Below are 15842 nucleotides of genomic sequence, written 5' to 3'. Positions count from 1 at the left end.
TCATCAAATCTCATTAGACTGGTATCTGGGGTATTTGGGGCTAGATGAACACATCTGACTCACTCATATTCATGAAGCTCCTCCTACAATTTTAGTGGGGTCCAGAGTTGTCCTGCTGGGAGATGCTGTGACTGTAGAGGAGTTCTGCTGCCACATGATGCAAGTGTGACTGGTTTTAAAAAATGTTTGGGTATGTGGCGAACTTCCAAAATTTTAAAGTTGTGGCCAATCAGTAACTAACTTATTTCTTAGTTTAGTACTATTCAGTCACCTCAGGCTAAGGATATCACATCGCTTTAAGTCCACTGTCCTGCTGTGAAACTGGAATGCTACAAATTCATTTTTGCATCTCTGCTTAAACTCTAACTTGATTCTATGGGGATATCTGGTGGGGAAAAAACCTGCAGGAGACTCTGAAACTGCAGCAGCACGTTGTTCAATGCCTCAGATTTGTTTATTTTTTCTTACAGAGGCTGTCAAGTAAGAATCCAGACACACAGTTAAAACAGCACCAGGTCCCTTGCAACACAACGTCCTAGATTTTACTAGCTGACAGCCCAAAGCGAGAAAGAGAGCTGCTCAGAAGAAGAACTGAAATTAGGGGTTTGAGATACACTACAGCCTCTCCTTTCAGCATTGACATCAAGACATACTCAGTCAGAAAGGTACTGTTGCAAAAAGTGTCATGTCTGGTGTGGCAAAATTAATTAAAGCCTGTCCTGCAGCAATTTTTGTGAGACAAAGAAAAATCCTTTTTATCATTCCCACTTTTATTATTATGCGACAGTTCTGTCTGATATAATATAACTCACTCAGCTTTAAGGGTTCTTGGCTACATCAAAATCTTTTAAATATAAAATGTATCAAACACAGCTTGTTGCAGTGGTAATCACTGAAAAATTATGTTTCCAAAAAGAAAGAGGACTTACTGGAGAAGTAAGTCAATCTATTCAAATACAACTGAACCTCCTTTTAGATTTGGACTCCATTCTCTGTGACTGAAAGAAATAAAAACAATCTCTCAGTTTCACCTGCCATTTCAGCTATAAACCTTCACCTTTCAGTAGTGTTATGGTCACTGCTCTCCCCAATACCAGAGTGTTGCTGGAAGAGGAAATAGCCTCAGGGAGCAACAATGGAAGTCACTCAGTCACATGCACAGGAGAAATTTATCAACATTCAATTATTAAAATTCAAGTAAAAATAAATTTTTTAAATTCTTAAGTCATGTTTGAGTCATTTTACCTACCCTCTTCTGCTACATCCTTCAACAATGATATATTCTTTTAAAATTTTTACTATCCAACTTTTTCAAGTCATTGAGTAGAAATTCCTGTTTTTTTCTTTATACTCCAATACAACTGCAGAGAAGAGACATTTATCTTTCTCCCTGTATCACACATCCCAAAGGATGTAGAGGAAACATGTGATACTTCACAAAGTTTATTTTAAAAGTACTGCCACAGTCACAGAAACAAGAAGAAGTCAAACTTAGTCAGCGTGAGTGCACAAATAAGGACTCTCACGCACACACATAAATAATGCACCCTCTGAACCATCCGTGAAGCCACAGAGCAAGTGAAAACACAGCTGGATGTGCTTCACCTACCTCTTAACCTTCAAGGCCATGCTGCCAAGTAAAAGTACTGTGATGTACCGTCACTGCTCCTCTGATAAATGTGTGTGTGATCACCGAGATTTTTTTTCTTTTCATTTGCTAGTGAAATAAATATTGAATCAACATTGATGATTAGAAAATAAGAAATATAAAACTGGTAAAAAGGAAGTAGAGCAAAACAAAAACAAAGAAAAAGGAAAGAGGACAAGGATGGCGTGGGGAGCTGTCCACGAAGGTGAAGCAGCAGCTGCCATCTAACATCACTCATCGCCCCTCCCCATCAGAGCAAGCTTAATATCCCACAAGGGCAAAGCTGTTGAGCTGAACCACATCCATGAGTCTGTCAAATGGAGATAAATACTTGTAGTAGATCAGGAAAATGGCTTCTCTCTTCATGATTTTAATTTTAAATTGTATTTATGAGGGCAACACCAAATTGGTCCTCTGCAGAGAAAACCAGAAGTTACTGAAAGCAATTAAACATCAAGAGATATTTTTAGTTTGAAAAGAAGACATACAAAATCTATGATCAACTACTTAAGGACTTCTCTTGGTCCCTATTTTTAAAATGTGCTGTACTCTAAGCATTTACTGTTGGTATTGTTTTGACATTTTGAGTATGAGTGTATACCACTGATACCCACACACTTGCAAGAACAGCATATTGACTTATTTTCACTCCTTGGAGGCTCATCCTAACCTTAAATGCCTAACTGCAACCTTTATCCCAACCCTCACCCAGTCATGAGTCTAGGCTCTGAAATAATGACGGTTAAAACTTCAAATAACTTGATTTTTGTTGGGGACACGACTCCCTCTATGTGGCAGTAGCAACAGACTGTTGACCCCCTGAGTGATGAACAAATTAAAACACATAAACACAGTATTACTGCGGAGGAAGTATTAGTTAACGAGCTAAAGGAAAAGTTCAAAGACATAACATGCAGCTGATAGCCATAACAGGGTCAGAGGAATGGAAACCATAGATCCATCTTTAAATTTCAACACACGTAGTCACACACGGGGCCAAGCAAACATGTTAATCTCTTACTGCATTCCATTCAATGAAATAATCAGTGACACGGCCCAACAGCAAGCCAGGCACAGATTTGTATCAGGTCATGTTATTGTTTCAGGAAACACATAAATATCAATTAAGGTTATACATTTAGTTGAAGAGGTTGCCAACTGGCTAAATGTTGGGGTGAAAAGAGGTCAGTATCTTCATAAGAGAAAGTCTATAGGCTTCATTTCACAGGAAGATGTTTGGTACTTCTTTGGCTAACATATCTGGGAATCTATCAACCTCCAATTACTCATCTCCAGCTCAGAAAATGGAACAGTGACTTGGCTTATTGGTTATTAAATTCTCCATCAACTCTTGAGCTTGTGGCGCGCCAACAGCTGTTCTCGAAGAAAATGCCTTTGTATCATGTTACTCCATTACATTTCATGTAGTGAGTCTGGAAATTAAGCCTCTCTGTCTTTGTTTTTCACATCAGTTCATAATCACTAAATAACAGTGTGATAAAAAGGCAAACAGTTGGGTTTTAATGAAAAAATTTATATGTGACAGAAAAGGGCTTTTGATATGTCTAAATTTGATTGCTGTCAAATTCTTGTGAGTTAAAGTTAGCAGGAAATCAAAAACTTTCCCAATCATTCTTTTCTGTTCATCTTCATCCACATATACATCTAGTCCTTGAATTCCTTAACTTGCACAACATGATGCTCTACCTGAGCAACACAACTCTCAGCTTTGTGGCAGTGTTTGAAGTTACCAGGAGTTCAGATCACCTCACTTACTTCATTAAAAACGCATGAGATGTTACGCAGGCAGGCTCTCTCACTTTCCCTCTGCTCAGCCTGCTTCTCTCAGAGCTTAGTCATTACTAATCCATCCAACACCCAGATGGGCAGCAGTTATTACGATTCATTCATGTTTGTTATGACAGAGCCATCCCTGCATCTGTACATAGTAATACACCCTTTTTCAGATATACATGAAGACAAGTAGCCACATATTCATTCTCATCATCTCTTAAATGGGGAAGATTCAATAAAAAGATCTAAGCAGTCATTTTTCTGCTGGTATATGAAGGAACAGACTTGTATACATACAGACTCATGTTGAGATAACTGATAAGTTATAAGATTATTGGATAGACAGAAGATTAGTCATTTGCAATTAAGGAATTTACGTTTTTTTAACCATTGGGCAAAAAAAGACTATACTAAATAATTTTGCCATTTGTAGAGAACAATCCAAGATCATCCACAGAAATACTTATTTGTTGCACCCTTCATGAAACATCTCTGTAAACTAAGGCTAAACAGAGAAACTGCATCAACCGCAACAACCAGAAACCCAAAAGTCTGATTAACCCCTCAACTCTTCAGTAACAAAGAACCACTGTTACAGGTACAGCTCATGGTGCAGAAGAACAAGATCTTAATCTTGAGGCTACAATGACAAGTCTGGATCATTTAATGAAAATTTAGTAGCAGTAAGCTAGGTGCCTAAAGCTTGGTATTTTACAAGACCACTTGAAAAGCAGGGTCCTCATTTCCCTGCTGACAGCATCTTCACTACAATCCTGGACAGATGTCTTTTTTTTAATTGGTCCACTCTATGTAATCTTTCCCATTCAGCACATGATTACCCTGAAAGAATTCTTTCTGCCTGAACGAAGACCGTGAATAAAGATAATGGCAGTTGCGTCACAACTGGGCCATAGAACAAACAAAAATAGAAAATTATATGATCTGTATTTTACAGAGCACTTACATGAACATTTCTGCAAACCACCGATATCAGTAGGACACTGTCACCAGTCTGGTGCAGTGAAGCTCAGATTCCACTGTGTACATAAGCACTAACAAGAGAGAGATTTACAATAATGGAATTATTTTTCACAATTATAATCACAGCAAGATGGCAGGCATTGTGATTATGGTTACCATAGGAACTAACAGTTCTGCCTGGGGGTAGAAGAATTGCTGAGTAAAAGGAGATTCCTTGTCAATGGAAATCCCATTTTTAAACTCTACTACTACAGTCATTACTAACCATCTGGCCTTCCTGAAGATGGATGATGCAAACACAAAGCGATTTTCCAGGAAACTAAACATCATAGGATTGCAACTCCCTAACACAGCACTCCAGCTAAACACTGGTTGCGGTCCACATGCTGCATGATGAATTAGAATGGCATTAAACTCCACCGATACTGAGTCTCTGGTTTATGTTATGTCTAAGGTGGTGGCTGAGAGGTAAATAAAAACACCAACACAGACCACAGGCATTAGCAGCACACACTGACTGAAAGATGGAGGGTAAATATTTCCACTAGCTACTTGGGGAGCCAAGGAGAAGGGGAACAATCTTTTTTGTTTGTGTTTATTCTTTTTTTTATTATTTTTCTGGCTGTCATCTGCATTTAGCACTGTGGTGAGTGCATACTATATTTATATAGTTAAGAAGAAGTGTTGTAATTTTGTTTTTGACTCTAGAAGTGCTACGTTAGCATTAGTAGGATTTGGTGTTAGAATTTATGCTGGAAAAGGGTCAATATTCAGAATATGATAGTGAGGTAATGTTAGGCTTGTGGTTACTGGGTTAGTAGGCTTGTGTGTATGTGTGATACAGAAAAAAAAGGGGAAGTTTTGAGTAATTTCTCGACATTTATACTCAGACGCTGCTCAAAACAAAAGTAAAAAAAACTTTTCTGGGATACAATTAGATGGATTTTCATTGACAAGGGAACATGCCCTCTGTTTATCCCTCTGTTTTGCTTGTTGGCAACACTTTCAAGATGAGCTAAGACAGATATTATACAAAATCCTTCATTCATAACAATTCCCACTGCAAAATTTTACATGCTTCATGTAAGTTGTGAATAAACAATTCTTACGTTGAAAGAAGGGGACTAGGATACATCTGCAGAAAACACTGAAATTGAACTGAAAAAGATATCTTTCACTTTTATGTGGGGTTTGTGGCTGCCAAAACAGTATACAGCATCGATGGGATTTCAGTGACAAAGTGGGTGGCAAATGTGCAGTTTGATTACATTGTGTATCCCCAAAGTTTAAAGTAAACTCAAAATTGCTTGAGAATTGCAAAAGACTTCATCAACCTGGACATCCCCTGAAGTAATGTCATTAAAAGAAACAAACCATTCTTAAAGTCTGTGGATGGTGGAATCATATTTCATCTTTGGCAAAGAAAAAGCTGAAAACAGCTTAAATGAAAAAAAAAATATATATATATAATGTATGCCAGTGTGATTCATGTGTAAGATTTAACTATTAAAGTTATCTAGTAGAATGCAGAAATCAAGTCAAGACGGACCCAGTGCCTTGGCTGCTTTGCCCTCAATGCACCCCCCAAACCGTAAAATTAAGTCATTCAGCAGATGCTGCTGTCAAAAAGTGTGTGTGTTTTTAGTTTGGCCCTGGTGAGATTCAAGACCCTGACCCAGTGCGACTCTGTATCATACTCACCCACTCGGCAACACATAACAACAACATGAAGAGCAAGGTAAACAATGAATTGTTTACTCAGTTGATAAGCTTTAAAAAAATTGACACCGAACCCAATGAACAGACCTATTAGCCTTGACAGGGTTTATACAGATATCATTAAAGACAGGGCATTTACTTTCACAGCCTTTCTGAAAAAAAGCCAAATGAAGATTAATAAAAACTTTCTCTTTACAAGGAAGTAAGAGGCCATGCTACCACGCTAATTATTAAAAATCGATTGTTTGTAGTTGAACAGTTGTAAAAATACACTATGACTGTTAAAAACCTGCCTCTCTTATGAAGAATCTGTTCTTCTATGCAGCTGATGTGAGTAGTCATAAGTTATCTGTGCAAACAGAGGCCCTGCTCAGTGGTAGTAATATCAACAAGATATCCATATGGTTCATGTTAGAAAAAGCCCTGCTGCACGCCTCATCACTCCACAAGAAACCAAACTCTTACTGGTTTTATGCAGACCAGAGACTGACACTGAGGCCAGTGCACTGCAGAGCTGGAGCATGCAGGGACGTGTAAGAGGATAGTGTAACAATGCAACGATCTGTATCCCTCTGTACAGCAGAAAACCAGGAGCTGTGGATGTGGACACCAGATATGACTAACTATTGTGGTTAGGTACTTAAATATGCCCCTGGGTTCCCATTTTTAGCTTTTGGCCATATACAGATAGAACTGACTGCTATAAATACACTTTATGTTAGGAGGGGGGAAAGGACAGTTATGCCAAAATTCATTTTCTGGATAGCAAAACTACAGTAAAAACTTCTAAAATTCTTATTTTGTGTGTTTAACTTACTATAGAGTTTCTGCTGTTATCTGATAGTCCGTGGTTCAGCTTTTATAACAGGAGTCTCACTCCAACAGAGCAGGCCCTACTTGTGCCTTGCTTAATGCAATATTATAATATAATGGGATATTAATACAGTGCTTAATTCTTTCCACTACTGATGCTTTACAGTCGGTCCTGCACTGTCACATCAGCTGGTCTTTCCAAGAAATACTTGTAACTAATGATGGCCCTATTTGTACACTTCAGTGTTTCCCCTGTGTGGTTCTGTCTTTGCTCCAAAACAAAGAGTAGTCATAAGTTGCCAGTCATGTGGGAAAACCACTGTCTTACTGTAATTAAATAGTTCCATAAAGCATAAAAGCTAATGCCCTTACCTAAAAGACTAACCTATATTTCATATTTGGCTCTTATTTTAAATAATAAATCTTTTTTTCTTTTTCTTTTTTGTTTAACTGCGAATGATTATCAATAATCAGCATAGGACTTGTGACTCACTATGAGCTATTAATCATCAGTTACCGCGTTGTAGTCCCTCTGGTGTAGTCCAGCATTCCTCATCACAGCTACTAGATCATGCATGCAAGGTGCAGAAGATGCAGAGTGTATCCCCTAAATAAGGAAAACCAGAAGCCTCCACCCAACAAGAGCTCATTTCTATACCTTGATCCAAGTGATCAGTGGTTGTGAGTACAAATTACTGGATTAAAATAATAAAGATGTCACTTACATTCATCGGACCCGCACGGTCTCTGTGGATGTGCGCTCTGGATATTCCCTCTGGAAACTGATCAGTATGCAAACGGCAGCCAATCCTTCAGGACCAAATCTTGAATGGAGCTTTGCCGTCCAGCTGGTGAGAGCTTTTTGTGTTTTTACATAATATCCAAAAAGAAAAAGGGAAAGGGCAATTACGCCGGATCCAATAACGGTCCAATCCGACTGAACAGCAGGTTAGGTTACTCCACCAGTGAAGCGTCTTTTTGCGCCCCTGTCCTTCTGTCAGGTGAGCGCGTTTGAATCAGCAGGGAATCCGCACGGCTTCTTCGCTGTCTGCAGCGAGGAGGGGGGGTGGGAAAGCCGCCTGCACTGCTCCTCTCTGTCCCGCCGATTTAAAATATTTCTCCTCTCTCTTTTCTCTCTCAGCATCCAGTCACTTAAACACGGTGAGTGTGTGCTGAGACAGCTTCAGGGCACCGTGCACCTCAGTAAGTGAAAGCCGACTCCTCCGCCACAAGGCCCAGCCCCCTACTCCTCTCCATCATACCCTCCTCCGCCTCTTCCTCCTTCCTTTACCGACTGCTAATTTATTCGTGTAGCCACACAAAAGGGGGGACAGAAAAGAGGGAGGCTGTTGAATACAGTAGTGAGAGAGAGATTGGAGAGCAGACTTTGGTGCCCCCCAGCTCCATTCAGTGGAAGTAGTTTTTCTGGAGACAAAGGAGTGCACCATGCATTCTCAAAGGAGATGCTACCCTAATTATATTAGAGAATTTTATTAACAGGGTTGCCTTAGGTTTTGATTGTGTGGCTTACTGAGTGTGGATATTTGTGCAAATTTGTGACCATCGATAATTAAGTTATAATTTTAACCGCTATTAAATGAGCATGCAAATCAATATGAAACCATTCATATTAGTCTAACATGAACAACACTCTAGATTTATGTAAATGTTTGCCACATTTTGTTCTCATATAGGCCTACTATTATATACTGACACAAAAGACAAAAAAAGGCAAACTAATAATAACTTTATGAGCCTATCTTTTGAAGTTGTATTCAGTTTTGTTTCTATAAGGTTGTAAAAACCTGTATAGGAAAGAGTACATCTGCCAGGGTTGAGTTTCAGTTGCAGACACGTACACAAACCATTCGGACTGCTAGCATCAGCAAAATGGGAATCATTCATCACCCCTGATTTTAGGTCAGGCCTCCACCTGCATCACTGAGGCAGAACGACCGGAGGAGGGGGACATAGTGTGGAGGTGGTGAGCACAAGGAGGTCTGTATTTCGGTATTCGAGGATTTGGACAAGGGCAGTAATCAGTCCATCAACTCTTGTGTAAAAAGCCCATGAACCAGATGGTTGTGTATGTTGCAGTCAGTTGGGTGAAATGGTACATTTACATTTTTACCATTGAGTGTTTGCCCACTTTGACCTCTAAAATGACAGCTAGATAGCATGTATTTTTAGCAATTCAATGCAACAGGAGACAGACTTTACTTAAAAACTGTTCAAACAAATCTTTGCAACATAAACAATGTTTTCTCAAGTTGTGACTGTGGTAGCTTGTTTTTTTAACTACAAGTAACAGCAGATATAAAACGTGAGTCATTAATATTATTTTTTTTTTAAATCCCAGTAGAGTAAAATTCTAAAGGTGGAAATTCATTTACTGTGTACATTCAGTCAAACATTTCACCATCACTGCAACTGTTACTTGTACAAAATAAATACTTTAACATTTTAATTTTTTTTTGTTCAAAAGTTTGTATGATAGGAATAATTCCTCTTTTCCTGACCTTTTTATAAATTAATTCATTGTTTGTTTGCATGGCTGTCAGGAAATGTTACTGTACCTGGAAATGTGTTCAATCTCAGACTAAGAAACTATTTTTAAAAAGAAGTCAAGTGTCTGAGTTGGTTCCTTGTCTAAGGTTTTTTAGCTGACTTGCACATTTTATTAAAAGTTCTCCAGTCTTCTGCCAGAATGCCTCTGTATTCTCTTCTTGGAAAGGTGAGGATCTCCAATATGGCTTTTGCATGAAGTAGCCTGAGTTGTGAGAGGCAGGACATTTAGTGCAACTGTCAAAGTCAAGTTATTCAGTTGAATCTGTTTTGAAGAAAGCAATGATGCAATCCTATTCCTAGTTAAAAGGTTTTACTTCTCACACAAATCAGATGATATGCAGATCTAGGTCCCTAAACCTAACAGAAAATGTGAAAACACCAGTGGTGTTTCAAACAGAAAAAGTGTAAGATGAACTGCATCACATGGCAGATGAACTGAGGTCTCCTGGGTGATGGTCTTGTGTGTGATTCTGACATTCCAAAACTTTCATATTACTCAGGTTATGGTCTGTTGGCTTGTTACCAGTCATGGCAGAGAAGTAGACCTAGCCTCTTTTTTTTTTTTTTTTTTTTTCATCCATTTGCCAAATCAGTCACTCCTTTAGCTCAAGCGTGTTTCAATATATCTAATCCACTTGTTCATTGTAGGCATATACGTTTTGACCCACTATAGTTTCCAGCCAGCCGCGCTCACAGGAACTCTTACATGCCTCACTGGCTTTCACTGGACATAGTCAAGAAGAGAGAGAGCTCCTACTTCTCTGAAGGGATAAACTGAAGGACCGATCTATACTGGAAAGTGAACTTAAAGTTTTTTGGGGGGACAAGCTCTCTCTGAAAAAAAATGTTTAAAAAATCTCCCATCACTGTGACAAAGTGGACTTGTGCATTTTTGCTGTTTCGTTTTTGTTTTTTGGAGGGTGGCATCAAAAGTAAAATGGTCAGTATTCATTTAGTGATGACATATTATCATTCATTCTTAATATCCTGTGAAATTCTTAGCACCTTTTCCAGTTGAAATCAGACTAAATTCATTTCATTTCCTTTACAAAACATGAAGGTACAATTATTCAGCTGTGTACTCATTCAACATGTAATTGAGAAGATAAGATTATCAGTGGTTATCTCCTTTGCAAGTGTGTTGTTTTAAGCATCAAGCCACCAGCATAATTGTAATCATCACTGACCACATATCATTTTTTTGCTTCTCTTTTTGTTTTTTCCTTACAAGTTTGTAAGTTATTACTGACTTTCTGAACAATTAGATTACAAAAGTTAGATAAAAAAAAAACAGTCGATACAGTATGAAACTTGCTTGAATGCAAGCTCCTCAATATACAAGTTTTTCTATAATGGCAAAAGGTTAAGATAAAGATCTTACATTGATAGAAAATAGTCCAATTTAGATAGAAATTGTTGTTGTATATAAAAAGGACAGCTTAGTTTAGACAGAGATGTGTTTTTCTTTTTTATAGTTAAAAACGAGCTGTTGATGATGATTTGAAAATATCTTAGTTTCAACTCTGGACAGGCCTTGTCGATGAAGAGTGAGCATTTGTATTTTTGTGGCTGTGTAATGTAACACATGTGTTTGAGACTGAATTTATTCAATGTCGATCTCGTTGTGTGAACACTTGCCACAGAGTTGCAATGACACAATTTTAACCAAGAACAGATGGGCTAAGGAGTGACATTTTTGGTGCAGCTCTCCACGATGGAGACTGAAGCAGGATTTATGTCAGTGCCACCTACACATCAGTTAACACAGAGTCTCTCTGCCTCTCTGTCGAATGCTAATGCACATATATACACATCCACATAAATTTATCATGACCATGGAGTTTGATTTATTTGGCTTCTGTATTAATCCTGTTTATAAGTTCCTCCCTCTAACCTCAAAAATTGACAGTCTAACCATGATAACTCTAGTCCATATTTTAAGCCATTAAGATTTATAACGTGTCAAGTCTTAGATAATCCTTGTGTTTATTCCAACTCCATGCATTCATAATAAAACTATAAACCAGAAGTCACAAAGTAAATTCCAAGACACCCCTTTGTATGGAATAAATCAGGCCTCCAGAGCTTAATCTGATATTTTGCATCAGTTTTTGTTATCTGGGGATTTAACTCATCTTTTGATCGTTATAAACACAACACAGAAATAATTGTGCCACAGCGGTTAGCACACAACTAGTAGCTGTGAGGTGTGGAAACGCATCGTTAGGATCTAATGGAGGGGTCTGTCTATATTGGCTGTACAACTGGACTCGTTGGCGGAGGTTCTCTCCTATACAAACACTCACTTTCAATTGACTGCATCACTGTGATGCATCTGATGTGAATCAAAGCAATAAATTGGGCAAAGTGGCATGTTCCATGGGCTGAAGCAGGTGTTTGAATTTCATTCTGTAAGCAAAAGAAAATGCACTTAAAACACAAAACTTTGTCCCATATGTTCGAGTCTCCTTCACAAAATGAGATTAATCCAAAAAAAATAATATTCATCCCTCACACACTAGTTCTAGAAATGTCTAAAGGACCACTGTGAGATGCAACAAGTCAGCTACAAATTAAAAAAAAAAGAGAGAGAGAGAGAAATGTCTGTATATTAAGGGATTATTATTGAATGGTTTTTAGAAAAGAATAAAACTCTTTTTTTTTAAAAAAAATATGTAATTCTTTTCAGTTTGTCTCTAAAGTCTGTCGTCTTGTCTCTCAACCAGTTTGACCCTACGCAGGTGCCGGCCCCAGTTATCTGAGCCACTTTTCCTCTGCAGCAGGATGAGATGAGGTCACAGCTTTGCTCTGTGACTAAGAGCCAAAAGAGGAAAGAAGGGTGGTGTAGTCAGACCTTCCTTTCCCAGGGTGAAAATATCTCCCTATGTACTCTCATACAGGGCTCCATTCAAAAAGACTGCTGTAACTCTTACGGGCATAACTACTTCAGATTTAACTAAGTGTTTCAAAAGACATTGTTGGGTAATGTGATGTTTTTACTGTACAACACATGTAAAACACCAGTCAAAAGTTTGGACAAATTTTCCCATGAGATTTAATGAAAAAATGTGCCCAAACCTTTGACTGGTCAAGTATGTATGTTAGATATCAGTGCCAGGATGTCACAAAACCTTGAGGCAGAATAAAACAAACACATCCCTTACTTTATTCTACATTTACAACCTTAATCAGCTGTTAGACTTTCTTCTTCTTCTTCTTCTTCTTCTTCTTCTTCTTCTTCTTTTTTTTTTTTTTTTGTACCACAAGTAAATCTATGTAATTGACAATTTGGAGATTAAATAAGATTGTACCACAAATAGAGTAGGAAAATTGTAATTAATTGGGTTATGGGTTAGCACATTCTTCTTTTTGGTCCTGTGGTGGCATTTGTTATTGTATTGTGTACAATCTGTTTTGAAAAATGGTAACTTCAGGAACCTTTATAAAATCCTGGCCATTACAAAGTTACTCTAAAAAAGGGCTGCTTGGTCATCACCATTGTAACAAGAGTGTTTCTCATTTTTCAGCTGCTTTTTTCCTCAGAAACCTTTTATTGTCACTGGCAACAATTAAAGCTGTGTTTGTTCTCATCTGTGCAGAATATCTTTTAGAGATGTTTGGAGCTTACATTGCTTTAGGGGAAGTTTCCATGCCACGCAATCACACAGCAGAACAGGGATTTTTGTCTGAAGCTTAGAGATGTGATTTGTTCTGCCAACAGAAAACAAGTTTCCTTTTTGTTAGGTGTTGGCACCACATTTCCTGTTGGCAATGTGCAGTTTCCTTTGGACATTTATAGTTGTTTCAGTGATTTTACAAGTGCATTGTTTCTATGAGTTTTCAGTATGGTCGTGTGCTGCTTTCAGACTATTTTAGGGATAGGCCGTGAGGATAAATAGAAGAGCAAAGCAGGAAGAGTGCATTGTTAAAGTGACAGTGCTTCCCCTGTGCATCCAAAACGCTGTATGATGTTTTGTTAAATGTTTAGGGTGTGTTATAATCATGGTTGCTACTCACTTCTCAAAAACCTGCTACTAACAGTATTTTCCAAAAGTCAGTAAATCCTCATTTCACTCAGCTAAGTTTTTTTCTAATTTTAAGCTTCATATTTTAGCCTTATCTTCAATGATGTAATCTCCATAACATGCTTAGTGTTGAGAGAAACATTAGAACTTGTCTTTCTCTGACTGAACTGTTATAACTTTAGACATTCTACCTCAGTGTTTGGCCTATTTCCACTTGGCAAACTTAACCCAAACAAAGCCTCCTGGCTTTAGCGAAAGGTTTGCCGAGAAACTTATCTTACACATTTAAGCATGACGGTCGTAACTTTTTCATATCAAGCAGTAATCTGGTGGTAAGAGGTGAACACAGGAAAGGAGCAGTTCAGGTTTTATGGTGCAGTTGTACAGCCCTTGCACTTTATCTGTATCTTTACATGCAGGCTGATATCAGAAGAGTTCCTCTGACGAGCTTCCAGGTTTTGTGCAATGAAGACAAATTAGGGGTCACAGTCAGTGTGATGGTTTCTTCTGGTTTCCTTCAGAAGATCATTTAACTCACACATCTTATATCTCTCTAAGGTATAACTTTTCATTTTCCCACTATCTTCAGTTAAAATCATTATCCAGATCTCTATCGTTGCATGACATTACATTGGTTTACCACCTGCAGATTGCATCTTCTACTTCTGCACCATTGTCTCCTCTTCCTCACTAATCTATTTCTCCATGACACCTCCCTTCCTCCCTCTTCCTCCCTCTATCATGAAGTTTTATTGTTACAAAGCAAATGCACAATGCAGGCTTATATATTAAATCATGATGGCCCCAGTATGAAACCTGAAATTGTTTAGACTGAGAGGAAACTATTTAGCTGCTGGCTGACAGACATGCTATAAAACCTCAGCAGCCATTAAAAATGGCCTTCATGTATCGATAAGAAAGAAATAAAATGAATGTTTTCCAGACACATTTTTCTATTTTGTCACAGAAAAACAGCTGTGCTAATTTTATTGATGTCACATTGCAAATTTATTGCGTGTGCAATAGCTACTTCGGTGTGTGGTTAGCTAAGCATTTTCTTAGTGTTGACCAAGGATTAAAATAAGCTGAAATGTCAGTGTTGCCAAAAATTATTCACCTGTAAAGAAAGTAGACAGCCAGATACAGATGCTACAGTAGTTGCTTCCAAAACTCTCATAGTGGTTCATTACACAAAGTGAATACCTGCTGAAAAGTTTCCAAACCACACAATGCGCCCTTCGTTCATTCGTCTAGCAAACAGGAAGAAGCCAGAGCTGAGAACTTCCTGCATGAGCCCATCTATCGGCCAGCTTCTTTGCTATGGGCACAGGAGGTTCCTGAATGTAAGTGTGCACGTGTTTGTAGGTGTGTAAGTGTGTGCACGCTTGCCATTCAACAATCCTTCCCCTCTACTTCCTTCCCCACAGCCAGGGGCTAGCGATGCACAGCATCGTGGGAAAGAATGAGTCTCACCTCTACACACCATGCTTGATCACTCACCACAAACATAAAGCAGCATAGACGGGGACAGATTTAGAGGGTGTTTTAGGCCAGATGTGATGCAGTGTTTCACTGGAATGACATGTTGCTGTTAATGCCTCAACTCAGAGTGATAAATGAACAAGTCTGTGTGATGAAGACTGATAATGAGAGGTAAAAAGGTGCAAAAGGCTCATTTGTCACATTACATTTAACTTTACTGGCCTTTCACTGCATATAGTGAAGGTTCGTGCTCTAGACTTTTTTTTGATTGAAACCATCAGAACAAAGCTGAAACATAATCATGCACACACCCCCACACATGGACACACTCCCTTCCTTTTTCTATTATTCTTTGTCCCCCACAAAAACAAAATTTATAGCTTTATTGGACAACATTTGTCGTTTTGTTTATGTGCGTACGTGTGTGGTGCATGTGTTATAAGACATCTGAACCTTGGCTGAGTCTGTGTCAAAGACTCCTAAGGAAGAGGAAGATGAGAAGGTCAAGTGCGTCGAGTAGATAAGTTGTCGGTCCTGCTGTCCTTCTGAATCAGCTGCTTCCTGTTTATTGCTGCACTGGTGTGTTGTCCCTTGGAGATAACAAAGCTTTCACCTTTGACTCCATCGAAACAGAAGCACATCCTGCAATGGATGCCATATTGTGACTTATTAGACTTCATCAAAAAAAAAGCCCTGCGGCCTTCTTTCCACTCAAATTAGGGCAGTTTGTACAGCCAAAAGGGTTACAGTACAGCAGTATGATTAAATGGTTGCTATTGGAATAACCACAATGTTAGAGTATCTTGTTGTGA

General features: G+C 38.5%; 1 protein-coding gene across 1 annotated transcript in view; it reads right to left on the bottom strand.

Moving 5' to 3' along the window:
* Positions 1–8137, bottom strand: part of dchs1b (dachsous cadherin-related 1b) — an 84066-nt gene extending 75929 nt beyond the window's left edge. Inside the window, exon 1 of the mRNA XM_042008422.1 lies at positions 7681–8137. The gene's annotated coding sequence lies outside the window, so the exon portion shown is untranslated. The remainder of the gene's footprint in view (positions 1–7680) is intronic.
* Between the last annotated feature and the right edge of the window lie 7705 nt (positions 8138–15842).

Source organism: Melanotaenia boesemani, chromosome 15, assembly GCF_017639745.1.
Source record: "Melanotaenia boesemani isolate fMelBoe1 chromosome 15, fMelBoe1.pri, whole genome shotgun sequence".
Lineage (NCBI taxonomy): Eukaryota > Metazoa > Chordata > Actinopteri > Atheriniformes > Melanotaeniidae > Melanotaenia > Melanotaenia boesemani.
Note: the sequence above shows the minus strand (reverse complement) of the source record. Positions and strands in the feature narration are given on the sequence as shown.